Raw genomic sequence first — 15833 nt, 5'->3', positions numbered from 1 at the left:
AGAATCTGAGTTCTTTCTGACATGAGTATTCAGAATTAAGAGGGATAAGGTGCCTGGAGAGTAGAAATGTGGTAGTTGGTAGAGGAAGGACTAGTTTTTATTTTAGAGATGATGCTAGTACACAAGAATAAACATCTCTACTGAGAAAATATCTTATTCAAACATACTTTTCCTAGATTACATTTCCATTAGTGTCCACATGAAGCCATAAGTTCAGCTTTTTCTTTAACATGGACTCCATTAACAGAGGTTTCTATGAACATTCTGATTTACACGTTAGCTTATCAGGTTCTACAGCTCTATTTGAGTTCTATCTCTACTTTGCTGGCCATGCATCATTGAGAAGCTTAGCACAGCAAGTAGCAAGAGCCATGAGGAATCCTGTGGGATTAATGGAAAAATCTTATTTGGGGTTTCAAATCTATGGTACATATGTGTACAGGTCCCAGACAGAAAAATAACTCCTTAAATCTGTTGCCGGTATTTCTATTTATTTTACCCCAGAGGATGACTTCAGAAAGACAACAGATTTGTGATCTATAAATGAACTGGAAACCATCAAAACTAGCATAATGTTCCAAGGTAGAAGGGGGGACTAGATGTAGGATGTTGGGAATATTTAGATTTAGTACTTAGTATACCAGTTAAAAGGGCTTTATGAAACTATAGAAAAAAAATTCCCTCTTTCCTTTTTCATTGCAAGAGGACTTTTGTTTCCATTTCTTCTAATTGTAGGTCCTGAAATCACAGCAGCTGATAATCCAGCTGCCTCTTTTTTGTTTCATAAACAGTAAAGCATTTATTTAGAAAAAGAACCTTTATTTTTGCCTCCACTGTCTTGTGGTTGGTCTTTGGTGATATAGAAAGTGCAAACTCCTTATCTGAATGGCTGCAACTATTAGAAATTTAACAATCAACCTGCTGAAATACAAAACCAAGGAGAACATAGATAACCCCCTCTCACTTGGTTTGGAATTTACAAGTCCAACAAAATTATAAAAGCTTGAAACATTTCAAACTAAACATTCATTTTGGACTAAAGTTACTATAAAACTTGAATACCTGAATTTCAGCCCAAAGTTTTCATTACAGAGGCTCCAATATAATGGTATTATAAACAAACAAAAAATTACAGTGGAGAATTTATTACAAGAAAGAAAAATGTAAATTTGGAAGACAACATTCTCAAGACTGTAAAAAGTCTTCATACATTACCTAGATCTATGCTATTCTCTATTTATCTACAGTGAACCAGAGGTAATTTTCTTCCAGATTTAGCCTGCTGACTAAACCAATTGTCTGTGATAATCTTGATAAAACTATGAAATAATTTACACAACCACAGTTTAAAAAATGTGTTTTCTGTTTCAGGAGCAAGTTGATCTTTTTAAAATGCCCTGTTTAGAAGGCGCAAATCCCAGGTTAATGTCTTTGTTTTCTCAAAATACATCCCTCTCATTACTCTGATTAACAGTGCTCAAAAGCACTGATGATTATTTTGTTCATTAGTGGCTGATGTCAGTCCACCAGTGGGTTTTTTTGCAGTTTTATTGTGCTGTCACTTTACCCTAAGAAGGATCCGAGATCTGTTGAGTTCCTGAGTCACACATCACGCCCAAGCGTGTATTTGAGCAATACAACCCTGGTAACAGTTTATATAGTGACTTCAGGCAATACAACTGAAAGCTGGCATTAGCCAATGGTGTGCAAGGCTGGACACTCCTTGTCACAGGTAAGTTTTTCACTACTGTTTCCTCTTCTCTGGTTTCTAAAGTTCTAGTTCTAGCGGGGGGTCCTGCTGCCTATAGCAAAGTACATTGGGACTAGTTGATCTTTAAGGTCCTTTCCAAACCCCTAACATTCTATGATTCTGTGATTCTCTAGCCAAACCAGGCCCAGCTACTGCAGTCCCTCCTCACAGGAGACAGTCTAGACCTCTCATCATCTTTGTAGCCCTCCACTAGACCTTGTACAATAGCTCCTTGTCTCCTCATCTCCCTGCGGATGAACCTAGAACTGGACTCCAGATGTTGAGTAGTCCAGATGTGCTTCCCTAGGGTTGAGGGAGAGGATCACCTCCCTTTACCTGCTGGCTACACTCTAGCAATGCATCCCAAGATACCACTGGCCTTCCTGGCTGCAAGGCACACTGCTGGCTCATAGCTTGTTATCCACCAAAACTCCCACCTCTTTTTCTGCAGAGCTGTGCTCTAACAGGTCAGCCTCTGATCTGTACTGGTACTTGGGGCTGATACTCCCCATGTGCAGCACTTGCCCCTGTTTATCCTCACTTGCCCTTGTCTGAGCTCATTAGGATTCTCTCCAGGCAATTTTCCAGCCTATTGAGGTCCCACTGAATGGCAGCACAGCCTTCAGGTGCATCAGCTATTCCCAGAAGAGTGGCTGATACATCAGACTACATGCATTTTTCATTCATTGAGGAGACCCAAATACAAAATTCACTGCTCCAAGATATAATGCTGGTCTGTGAGTATCCAAAGTTCTTTGGAGCCATAAATGGATGAATATCATATGTTCACATCTGTATGCAGTTTATCATCCTTGACATACAGATAGGCATCTTTAAAAGTTGCCCAACTTTTAAAGTTACCTTTAAAGAGGTAATACAGTGTAGGTAACTTACAAAAATTAGAAACATTACACATGGAAAATTTCAGCTTCAATTCAGCATGGTATACTGTATGATACTCTTATTCTGCATCAACAGGTACACCTGGACATCCTAAGTGTAAAATTCTCAATTAGATAGAACATCAAGTTTACACACATCACTGTTGAGGCAGGGACAGAATTAAAAGACTCCATGATGTGCAGAAGGCTTAAAGAAGAATAATCTTAATTAGCAGGAAGCGGCATTACTTTTATAACCAGGATCACTAAGGTGGAGGATGAATGGTCTCAAAGTGAAAACCTCTTATACTATTGGTGCACTATGAGCAGCACACTGTGGAAGAACATATCTATAAACAACACGAACAGAAATAGAGACAATAACTGTTTGCATTCCTTCTCCTAACTTTCCAGCCTAGGCCTGGGAGAATTTCTCTCTTTTCTCTCAGACTGAACTGAGAACATCCACATACACACTGTAATTTTTGAGTACACAGCTCATGAAAAAACACAAACAATGAAGGTGAAATCAGTATTATATCATTTGAAGGTTGTGGTGTCATATTAAAATAATGTACTTCCACTGGAATTACATATTCACTTTGCTAAAATTTATCAACCCTGTATGACAAGATGAACTGAAATAACATACAGCTTAAGTACTGTTTGCACAGGTTGACAAATAATTATATTCATAGGATAATCTTTCATCTCTATGTACCTGAACAGTTATGCTTTTCTTCCAAGCATTTTGAAATAAACACCTAGTGCATTTGGACAATAACTTACGTTGTATTTTTGAAATGGTATTCTCCAATTTAGTAAACCCACTAAAACCACATGCTGCTCCCCTTCTCCCCTCCCCTCCACCCCAAGTGCACCAGAGCAAGGAACTGGGGGCACAAAAGGTAATGACTGCGGGTTGAGGTAAGAACAATTTACTGTAAACAGCAATGAGATAACAAAACAAATAGCAGCTGCAACAATACCAGTGACAGAAGATACAAGAAAAGTAACTTTTCACAAGAATCCCTGTACCCAACAATAGACAGGAGTGGATGGCTCTCTGCCACGTTTATTTGTTTGGAAGAAGCCCCTTCTACTTGGGAGACAGTCCCTTTCCTCAGTCCCTGGAAAATTTGTAAAGTGGTTCAGAATAACCTCCATGTCCAAGCCATGCCTTCTCCTGGCTGCTGCAAAAATTAATCCTGTCCTGACCAGAACCAGGAGAACTTTCCACTGATACTGTTAAGGGATGAGGTAAATCCATCAGCCAACATGGTATACTGTATGATAAATGTATGCATTCTATGCCAAGAAACAGCTATGACCCAGCTAATTCACTTTTTTCTTTAAGCAAAGACTGTGACATAAGTTTGTTGGGGAGCAGTGACCAAGATAAAACCAGAAGGAACAGCACTGTAAAAATGTTTTCAGCTGTTTTTCTTAGACAAAACAACAGAGCAAAGGGAATTACTAACAGGAATTTCAAAAATAATTATGCTGGGGTGGTCTGCTCAACACCAGGGTACTTATATGGAGTGTAAATGAACAGCATTTTCACAAGGAATATGTGCCCACTGTTTATCATGGCAACCTAGCATTGGACCAATATGGAAAATTGACCCTGAGGGAACAAGTCCACAGAGATGCTCTTCTTTATCTGAGACAGCACTGTGTGACTGGGATTGGTGGTACACAAAGCTGGCAAGTCAAGGTTTTAAAAATATGCTGTATTATGCAGCTACCAATAAAATGAACCTAGCATGAATGTTTTCTGCAATACCATCTACCAGCATCACCTACCAGCCATCAACTGGTCCTGCATGGCTTATTTAAATCTCCACCCTTAAAGACAGTACAATAGTTTATTATTTACAAGTAAATTATCTTCCCAAAGAATGAGTGACTAGTGACAAAGCTTGATTTGCAAGGAATACAATTAAAGTAATCAGTTATCCAACTTGAATAAGATACCTCAGTAGAACCCAAATGAGTAGGTACATTTTATCTTTACCCCTCAGATATTAAAAAATAATCTTCTTTACTTTGCTTTGCCATTTTGTTGCAAAACAGCAAAAGCAAAAGCAACAATGGTACTCTTCATTATAAAAACGAAAGCAAACTAAATCAAAAAATCCCACAGTATAGTTATACAGTAACTGCACAGATTCCAAAATATTCATCAGCAGAACCTTGCCCAAAGGGAAGTAGATTGATCTGAAAGAACAAAAGGGAAAAAAAGGTAATTAAAATCATCACTGCATAAATTCAGCTTTTCAGGAAGAGATTGAAAAGTTCATTCTAATGATGACCTGAAAATGGAACACAGTTCATTGATTGTGTCTTAAGAAAATGCTCAAGTGAAATATATTTTAAATTATATTAATTTTAAATTTTCATTTACCCTATAGGTAAACAAATGGCAAGAAAATCCCTTCTGGTTGTGTTTAGCCACACTCCTTAGAAACTTAGAAAAAATCAGAAAGTTAACCACAGCTGAACAGTTGAGGAAACCTGTCAAATGTCTTTTGAACTATTTTTTCAAATAAACCTCTTACAAGGCTTCATTGATAGTGGATGCTTTTCCTAGCATAAACAGTCTATTGTAAGTTGCTTTGAAATGCTATCTAAATAATCAAATAATAACTTAGTTTTCTGTGATTTTGTATCAAATCTTATTTTGAGTAAAACAGATATTTCAGAAAGAAAGATTCTTGTGAAAAGAAGCTTAAGAATTTTGAAGAATAATCTAGTAGATGATGAAGAAATGCTCCAAAATTCACAGCAGGGAATAAATATGATAAAGAAAAATCTTTAAAAAAAAATTATGACCCATAATCCACACAGAAATGAATTAAAAATACCCTACAACCACAACACCCATGGTCTGTGAGTTTCAGTCCTAAGGAAATGAGTTCTAACTACTAGAGACTTTCTTTGAACAAAACAGAAACACATCAAGAAAAGATTTGAGAGAAGGCTCAAAATATTTACTCTGGTAAACAATTTACTCTAGTTTGATATAATCTACAAATATATTTATGGTGTTTATTCCAAAAGACTTCTGAGAAAAATGGAACCTTTGCAATAATTGCAGGTTGCTATTAAAATGCTATTTAGGAACAAATGCAGCTATTTATATTCAATGCTATCTTAACAATAAAATTCTGTTCCATTTACTTCTCAAAGAGCTAAAGCAGACATATTTCTATAGCAAGCAGACAAAAATATGTATTTAAATATAGATATTGAAACAATTTATTACAGCATGTATGTATGTATGACATGAGAATTATGTGCTACCAGTGCCTGCTAAAAAAGGTTGTCCAGAGCAGTTGTGGATGTCCCAACCCTGGAAGTGTTCGAGGCCAGGCTGGATGGGGAGTAGAGACTCTTTGTCTGGTAGAAAGTGTCACTGCTTGTGAAGGTGGGGGGTTGGAACTAGATGATGTTTAGGGTCCCCTCCAACCTAAGCTGTGATTCTATGAATGCACTTGAGACACAATGTAATCACTGGTGATAGTTAGCATGGGTTTACAAGGGAAAGTCCTGCTCAACCAATTTAATTTCCTTTCAGCTTTATAATTCAGAGTCAAAGCTGTGCTTTGATTTTATTGTTCAAATGTATTAAAAATACATAGGTATCTTTAAAAGTATAAAGCAAAGGAAAATCAAGTTCACTGACACATGGAAATGCATTAATTGTCCATGGTATTTATCTACCCCAGTGCAAAACCAAAGGGGTGATGGAAGTCAAACACAGGTCACAAGTGAGTCTGGCTGAACAACCTTATGCATTTTAAAATTTTCCTCTAAGTGTCAGTACTCCAGGGAGAGAAATATAGCAAATGTGAATAAAATGATAATGACAACAAAATATATTCTTGACTAGCTTTATACTTGGACAGTTTTATATAATCTTACATAACTGTTTTCTGTTAAATTACAAAATAGTACCTTCATTTGTGTTCAGTCTTTGATAATGTGTTTTCTCTTGTTGCTGTTGTCACATTCAAGGTGAACTTTATGACATCTTTTCAGACAGTATATTGATTCCTTACAATGCCTTAGGCAACCTTAAGCACTAGTCGAGAATAAACACAAATCTTAGTCCTATCAAGGCCTTTTAGAAAGCAATTTTCTTTTTTCTCTGCTCTGCATGGCATATCTGCCTACAATATTTTTCTGTTATGATGTCGGCTCTCAGCTATGATATTAATTAATAGACAAATGTCATCCCCACATATTTTAAGTAACACATTCTCCTTTATATTTTCTTCCACTGAAAATAATCATTGCTTCTTCACAGGATGTAAATATTTTCTTTACAACTACAGCATGAAACTGAAGCTGGTTTTAATCATTGTGTCAGTGAAATTCTGCTTAGCAATGACAGAGATCTTGTTTCCCCAGTGCAGTAACTGATGATTGCCTTCAGACTGGGTAGCAAAGGAGCAGTTTTGATGGTTAAAATATAAATGTTTACAAGAGGCCCATATTATAGGTCACTATTTTTAAGCAAGGCCAAATTTAAGAGACCTAAACTTTGCTGGAATAGCTAAACCAGCTTATTAAATAATTTTAACTGACTGGCCTAGACTGTACAATAGTGCATACATGAATTACTTGGAGAGCAAAATGCAACTATCTTTGTTGTCTATTGTTTCGCTATTTCATGACAGGTGGAATAATTTGGTTCTGTGAAACATTAAAGGTGAGCTGCTTTATCCTCCCTTTCACACATAAACCTGTGCTATAATAAGAAGCAATCTGTAGATACTCTACTATTTAGCATGCCTTCCTTTGCCACTGGGTAGCTCCTGTCACCCTTAAGCTTCTGTTCACAACAAACCTTATTAGCACTGGCTACACTTGCCAGTGCTCATATATAAAACTTCTTGGAGTTCAGCTTTTCTCTGCCAAAGTTCACTAAAGAAGCTCCACATGAACTTCTTTTCACAATAATCTGTTGCACTACAAGATGAAATAACTCACACATGCACACTAAGATGAAAAGAGCAAAAGGAAGGAAGTTTTACTTCTGACCTTGCAATATATAGAATTCCAAAAGTGGCAGTGGATTGGAGGATGGAATTGCCACCTCTCCAACCACACTGGTCAAACCAACAGTCCATCAATTCTCTCCTCCACAAAGAATGCAAAACAATCATTATTTACATGACAGTGTGTGAGAAACTCAGTAGAAATATGTAAACATCAGAAGGCATAGAAAACTTTTTAGAGAACTTTAAAACTTTTAAAAGAACAGGGTGACAATAATCACCATTCTAGATGCACTCAGTTTAAAGTAAAAGAAGTGAGTTTGTCATTTTCAGCATTGTTTAGCTGTGTTTACACAAACACCCAGAATGTCCTAATGAGTCCTTTTTGTATTGTATACTATCAGATGGACAGTGCCTTTAAAACAGGAGCTTTTAAAGCCCTGGTGACATGTCTATTACAGTCATATCAGATGTCCCACACCCTCCCTCATCTCGTTGTGTCCAGTGCTTGGCATGAAATTCTCAATACTTATGTTAGGTGACACACAGAGATCAAGAAACCATCCTCCAGTTAATGGAATTAGTCACTCAGTATCCAGCCCTCACATTTTTATTGACAGCAGGCTTGACCGTCAGTGCAGTTTTTAACAAAAGAATTTTAAATATCAGTTGCAAAATGTGATACACTTTTCTCTCAGACAGGTGAAATGTGGCTAGAACTATATAAGCAATTCTGCTCTTATCTCTGGGAAGAAGTTTTTTTCTTTAAAAATTGTAGATGTAACATCTAACAAAATGACTTGCATTTGAGCAGTAACAAAAATAAACCCTGGAATTCTGAAATTCAGCAACAGCAGTGACAACTAGAATAGCTTCTTCTACATCTCATCAGTCCTCACTAGATGGTTGCCTTTTTACTAGTTTGTCTCTAGGTCTACAATGAGCAGAGACCTCATTACAGCTCACAGTGCATAGCAGAAGACTCCAGCTTGGTAGGCATAACCTGGTTTTTGTAAAAAATACATCACAATATACTTTGCACTAAAAGATAAAATTTGGATTTTTTTTTTCTTTCATGCAGTGTTATGTCCTATAGAGAATTTAAAAAACATTAGATGTTTGTACAGTCAGCTTTTCAAGAACAGATCATTTTTATTTACTTTCTTCTAAAATGAGGCCAAATCACATCTCTAAAAAAAATTATCTTACACCCATCACAGAAAAATATCTAATTAAATATTAAAAGCAGAAGTCATTCAACTAAATGGTAGTGCCAGCTGGCACAAGGATGCATGCATTTTTATTTCTTGTAACCAGTTAGATGTACTGTAAAAGACTATAATATTTTCATTATTTTTACATTATTATTATTGCAAAATCTGCAAGCCATGACAACTAATCATATACTTGTTGGTGAGTTGTTATCAAACATCACAAGTTGTATATTGAACCTCAGTGATGCAGAAGCCATCCTCAATGATACAAGTGTTGGATACAACTTGTACCCATGTTCCCTCCCTTACACAGGGTACATTTGTACATATAAAAGTGTAAATACACAATGATTTGTCTGTATATCCCTGTGACCACAAATTCAATTCTAGCAACCAATGATTACTGGTCAATAATCCAATGATTATTTCTTTGCATGATTGCTACTTATGCTACCATGCATGCAGAATGAATATGCAAAATGAAATTAGGTGGCAGGCTTGATTCCTTAAACTTACATATTAAATTTATTACATGTCTGTTGGCAATGTTCTGAGAAGTTTTTATTAAAATATCATGAAAAGGAGGCCTGTTTATATTAAATCATATGATAGAGTAGTGGGATGCAAAAAGGATCTTTATCTACCTGACCTATGGACTCTCAGGTACACCTTTTGCTTTCTGAACAACAGTTTCACATGTAAAACAGATAAATAAAACTGTTTATTTTTGAAATTCACTGAAGTACTATCAGGTAATACAAACAAAAAATATTCAAACATTGAACCTACTTATTTTGAACTGACATAGTGACCGAGCACAACAATTTAATAAATTATTTGATTTGAGGGTGTATCACATACAAATCTCTACATAAATAAAAGTTATCCAAGAAGAAAAAGGTTTAAGAAAGCAGTAGGAGAAAAGGATGATAATGATATAGTATATTACAAATTCTTTGTAATATTTCAATACATCCAATGCTGCTTAACAGTACTTCTCACCCATATCATTTAGTATAGAAAATTTATAAAGAACAGAGGTCCATACAGCTCACTTTTGAAAAGTTCTTACCACATTTTCCCTGTCTTAAGAAAAAAGATTAAGGAACAACTCAGTAAGCAACACATTTAATTTTGACTTTACAACATCCAGGGCTTCCTGTCATTCTGCAGAAAAAATAAACTCAAACCTACTCTTTAAGATGGAGTGAACTTTGAGGATTCATAGTATTTGTATAATTAATATTTTATAGGTAATAAATTTTAATAACTCCCAGAGACATGATGGCACAGAACATTCACCGAGGGTGGGCTCAGTCATGCCTACAGTAGTAGACAAATGGGGTCAAGCTGCCATTCCACATTTCAACACATTTGACTTCCTCAACTCAGATTCAGTTCTAATGCACTTCAAAATGCTGCTTAACTTGCTTTTTTTTCTAGCTAAGGAGGAACACTCTGAATTTGAAAAGGCCAGTAAATATGAATTTAATAGTCATGTTCACCTAAACATCTCTTTCCTAACAGGGATCTCCTTTATAGGAAGGAGAGGACACTTTAGATTCGTCCCTAATTCTAAGAGGACTCCCAATCTCTTTAGGCAATTTTTTTGCAAAGTGTGCAGGAATCTGGTGTATCACGTTTTCCAGATCTGTAGGTGGCACTGGAGTCATAGTGGCCTCTCCAATGTCAACTAAACAAGGGAGTGTAAAAACTGTAGAACAGGCAGCACCTAAAATCTCTCTTGTCATTCCAGTATTGATTTTGAATATAGAGTAAAATTTGGCATGTCCAAAACACATGGCAGAGCTTGGTAACTGAAAGGAAAGGTTTCATCTGGTCCACACCACAGGCCTAGCAGAACTGTCACACAGGACACAGCCGAGGAGATCTGCTGCTGCATCTTTCCTCTGACAACCGTGATCCAATTGTAATTTACTTACTTGTTTTTACTACATCTCCATAGATCGCTTCAGCTTCAATTGTCTGGAGAGAGCCTCCTGCCCTATCTTCTCTCCAGACTCCATGCTATATTGGTAATCAGGCATGCAGTCTCAGTGGGAAGTGGGAAGTATCCACACCCCATTTGCAGTCTCGTGTGGATTCAACCACAAGAAAGCAAAATTCAAGTGCCTCTCATCAGCAGTACTAATAAAACAGGTCTATTGACCAATGAATTTTAAATACTTCCACAGATCCCCACTCACAGTATTCACATACCAAAGCCTTTATTTAGAGATGCAAACTTTTTTCCATAGAAAAGTAGGTCAGGTAGCTAATAGAAACAGATTAACATCTGAGAATACTTAGCAGTGAAGTCAACAAGTTAAAATTTCATTTTGGAATATGAACAAAGTCTGAATTAGTGATTTTCCTCAGGGACTGGTCATAAAGAAAAACTTAAAAATTGCAAGAGTGTTTTCATTTTATCAAGAAACTACACTCTCTCAGTTTGTCAATTCTACCTCATTATGAACAAACCCATTACCTTGATTTTGTTTCACAATAGGTGTCTATTTGTTATCAGCATTTTAGGTAAAGAGAAGCAAAGCAGATAAGGAAAAGGATTACAAGGCTTGTATGAAACTCCAGATTCACTTCAGTTCTGGATAAGGAAAGACAAATTGCTTTATTACTCGTATTAAGTAATATACACTGCTGCCTACCTAAGATCAGGTTAACTACTACTACTGACTTAAACCTTCAAGGTAAGAGGATTTAATAGTGAGAAAAAAATCTCTCTAATTCTCTTACCTCTATAAATGGCTCCAATATGCTTATCAAAGGAGGAGCTTCCATCTCTTAACCATGGGTATGCTAGCAATCACATTAATTGCTCCACCTTCTTTCTGCCTTCTCTCACATTGTTACAGCTTTAGATTCACTCAAAATATTTCTATTGCAATGATACAAGTGTTGGATTTCCACTTGTACCCAGGCTCCCTCCCTTACACAGGGTACATTTGTACATATAAAAGTGTAAAAGAACTTGTGTATAAATCTTTCTGCAGAGCCATCTACTTTTGCACACAGCTGTTGCTGTTCTAAACAAGAGTAGCTAAAAAAGGCTCATAATTCATGATTTAATTAATTTATTCTCTGAACCATTTATCTCCATTGGGGCAGTAATGTAGCTAGATCTGGAAGCAGAAAGCCAAAACATGGAATGCTTTGCCACTTGAATGGTTACATAATTTTAAGTGTTAATTACCACCTAGATGCATTTTACTCCTTCAGGAAGACTTGTTGCACCCTTTCACAAATGGAAAGCTCCATTGTACACAGAACATAATACCAGGTTACAATGCACCTTTCCACAAAGTCTTAAAGTAATCACTACATGAGAACAAAACACAGAACTTGGGCTCCAATGCAGTATGTTCAAGGATGGCAGAATGCTATGATTTAATTGTTTTCAATACAACACTTCATATACCACAAACCATTCTCTGAATGGAACAGACGATATTTGAAAGATCATACTAACTTTGAAAAACTGTTGCAAGAGAAAGGAAAATACTTCCTCCTCCTCCAAAACTACTTGTTTTGCCATGTTGTAGAAGGTATAGAAAACAAATACATGTTCAAACTTAATTAGAGAAATTGTGTGAGGACTATAAAATATTGAAATTTTCAATAAAATAATAAATAATATTTATACCTCCTCTAGCTCTTACACAGCAATTTCAGAGACAGATTTTGTTCTGTTGTGGTCATATAAATTGAGTTCAACTCCTTTGTTTTGGATTTAATTACTTCAGGCTTACCAACATAACCAAGATCAGAGGCTGACAAAATTACTCTTCCAAAGGTAATCATAAATACAAAACACCAGAGAAGGAACCAACTGTCTGCAAGACCAGCCCTCCTCTTACATTTGTCGTCAATAATGAGAAATGCAGAATATCATCTGATTCACTAGTAAAGAAAAATACTGTGTTTTCGAAGTGTTCCTGACTTAACATTTAGACCACACTGAACCATCTCATGGTCCAATAGTGTCATCATTCATGCTACAAAATGTGCATAGCACACAAGCAGAAGGTTCAAACTATTTGAAGATGGGAAATACTAGAAATAATTTTCCCCTCTGGTCTGCATGAATTATGATACAGCTGTGATTTACAAGACTCAATTATTTTCTCCACAGAACACTACTTCACATAATACACAGGGTGAGCAGTGTTCATTGAAAAACAATGAATCAATAGCTTGTTTTCTGCTAGTTGTTCAATGTTTGGCCTGGAGTCTTACTATACATATTACACAATACTGCTCTAAAAAGAAAACTCCTAGTTTTCTCATTAGCCTTTTTGGGTTTTTTAAAAATATTCACTGGTACTCTATGTGAATATACTTGTTTTTATGGTATATTAGATCAGCATATGTCAATTTTAGAAGGCAGCAGCTGAGAAATAGGGAGACTGAAGTAAAAGAAGTAAATCTTTTTAGAAGTTTCCTTAATCAGATCATTTACCTTCTAAGATGCTGTTTTGTCAATTATTTATGAAAACAATTTTGATGAAATCTAAAGGATGTGTTTATTTTAAGATGTTTGCCACTTATTGACCATCAAAAGCTACAGAAAAGCTCGCTACCAGGGAAGAATGACACTCAGCTACAACAAAAGAAGTCAATGTTTCAAGTCTCTCTCAGACCTCAGGCAGGCAACACCAGGTGCTGATCAAAAATTCCAAGCAACTAGCCATCCTACTAGCCATGAAGCAGTTGTCTCTACAGTACATATGCAAAATATAGTGCCCTTGGGATGAACCTCCATGATAATGAAAGGATATGTTTGCCTGTAAATCAGTGAACTCTTATCAAACCATTAGTGTTTTACAGAGCATCTCAAGGTGGAAGGGACCGTAAGGATCATCAGATCCAACAGGCTGCTTCTGGAAGGACTATATAAAACTAAACCACACAGCTAAGAGTCATTCAAAGACTACATGAACTCTGGCAGTCTTGGTGCCCTGTTCTAGTTACTGACCACGGTCTCAGTGAAAAACCTTTTATTCACATCCCATCTGAACTTCCCCTAAGTTTCATTCCTTTTCCTTGTGTCCTGTTGTTGGTCCCCAGAGACAGAAGCCAGTGCCTGCCTTTTACCTGCCCTAAGAAGATGTGGATGGTGATGGGGTCACCCCTCAGCCTCCTTCTCCAAGGGGAACAAAACAAGTGACTTCAGCCATTTCTCATGTGGCTGGCCCTCAAAGCCCTTCACTGTCACAGTCACTCTTGTCTGGACAAGCTCAAGGAGTCTGATGTCCTTCAGGGAATGACGCACCCTTACACAGTACTTAGGATAAGGTACTCAGCCTTCAGTGCAGCGCAGTTTGCTCCAAAAGGTGATGGCTAAGGGTTAAAGGGCATTTCCCCCTCTTGCCCCTAGTATGTTAGTATACCTGATGATTTGGACAGCCTGGTGTACAGCAGAGTTCTCACAAAGCAAGTCAGGATGCAGTGAATTGCAGCATGGGGGCATGAATGCCGTGATCAGCTCTGACTTAGAAGAAAACATCAGCTGAAAACAGTGAAACTGTAAATTACTGGATTTTGTTCCAGATTTACTTTGGAACCCCTTCTAAGCTGCCATAAACAATATGTTACATGCACTTGCTAACACAACAGGCATTTCTACACTAAGGGGAAAAGCACAGCAAATCTGAAAAGCTTGATTACTGGGGTTAGCAGCAACACAGTTTAGTTTTGGTCATGACTTCAGGTTGGACAATATGATATACTATTCTCAAACATTCATTCCGTGAGTGAAATTATTTCCTAAAATTTTCTAGGAGCACTTACTGATAAGGAAATCTTGAGTTTTGGGGAAAAAAATTGGTCTAAATTGTTCAAATTTTAAAAAGCTATCATCAGTTGCAACTGGAGTCCTATGATATCAGGATATAACACTGAATTTTATACATACACATTAAGTAAAGCATGTTTGTGCAAACAAATGAGAGCTGTCACATCCACTAGGAATACAAGTATTTTAAAACATTAAATTATCACTGTATGTTAATATTGATACATTGGTAGAGGACTATAAGGAAACAACTCAGTTTGAATGACACATATATAATTTGCTGGAGAATTACTGTTGGACTTGTCAGCCTACATTAAAGGAGAAATTATTACTGTCATTGTTATTCTACAGTTTAAATGGGGACCATCTCATTAATGCATTATGAAGTAAATTTTAACATGCTCTTCCCCACAAAGACCTATATAGACAGGGTCACAAAGTGACCAGTAAATGGAACACAGGTTCCAGAGGCAGCTGAGGCAGACATCACACACTTTCCACCCTGCCCTAGTGGGTGTTTCATGAGCAGAGCTGCTGTGTTTGTTTAACTGCTCACTTGACAGAGCCCAGACCTAGCAGAGGATGAGTGCTGCAGCCTGGCTAAGGCTCCTGGCCCTCAAGGCTCCATGGCCTATGCTCTCAGCCTTCAGGCTACCCCAGCACTCTGCTGTGTGGCCAGCATCCACTGCCAGACCAGGCAGATGGGCAGCTGCCAACTGCACACTCCTGGGATGTGCAGCACCCAGGAGCTCAGCACCAGGGGCAGTGACACGAGGTCTGGGGGCTCAAAGGATGTGCTTCCCACCGCCGTGCTTTGTTCCACACGTTGTCATCTGCTGCTGCACTTTCCACGGCTCGCTATGCTGCAGAGTGGTTTTACAAACCACTTCAAGAGCACTTGAGGACAAAGAAGCTTCTATTTTCTCACCCCCCTTCCAGTAACACACAACATATTTGTTCAGGGATTCATTAGCAAAGTGCTCTTTAGCATAAGTCTAGAGAAAAAAATCCAGCAGTGGTTCCTTAAGCAGTGGCTCCATTAACATTGGGAGTAACTAGTCTGCAGGCTGGAGATTGCAAAATGCTTTGTCCTTTCTACTTTACAAAGCATTATAACTCATTAACAAGCCCTGCTAATTGAATTTGATTTAGTGTCAACACTGTCACAAT

General features: G+C 37.3%; 1 protein-coding gene across 4 annotated transcripts in view; it reads right to left on the bottom strand.

The window, feature by feature from the left end:
- RORB (RAR related orphan receptor B) overlaps nt 1–15833 on the bottom strand; it is a 131382-nt gene that overhangs the window by 62748 nt on the left and 52801 nt on the right. For 2 of the 4 annotated variants that reach the window (XM_085566519.1, XM_085566521.1), the window contains exon 1: nt 1568–7506. The exons of the other annotated variants lie outside the window; for them this stretch is intronic. The gene's annotated coding sequence lies outside the window, so the exon portion shown is untranslated. Of the gene's footprint in view, nt 1–1567; nt 7507–15833 lie in introns of those variants that run through there. 4 annotated transcript variants of the gene reach the window in all.

This window comes from Lonchura striata, chromosome Z (genome assembly GCF_050655825.1).
Source record: "Lonchura striata isolate lonStrDom1 chromosome Z, ASM5065582v1, whole genome shotgun sequence".
Taxonomy (NCBI): Eukaryota; Metazoa; Chordata; class Aves; order Passeriformes; family Estrildidae; genus Lonchura; species Lonchura striata.
This window is presented reverse-complemented; position numbering and strand designations above follow the sequence as displayed.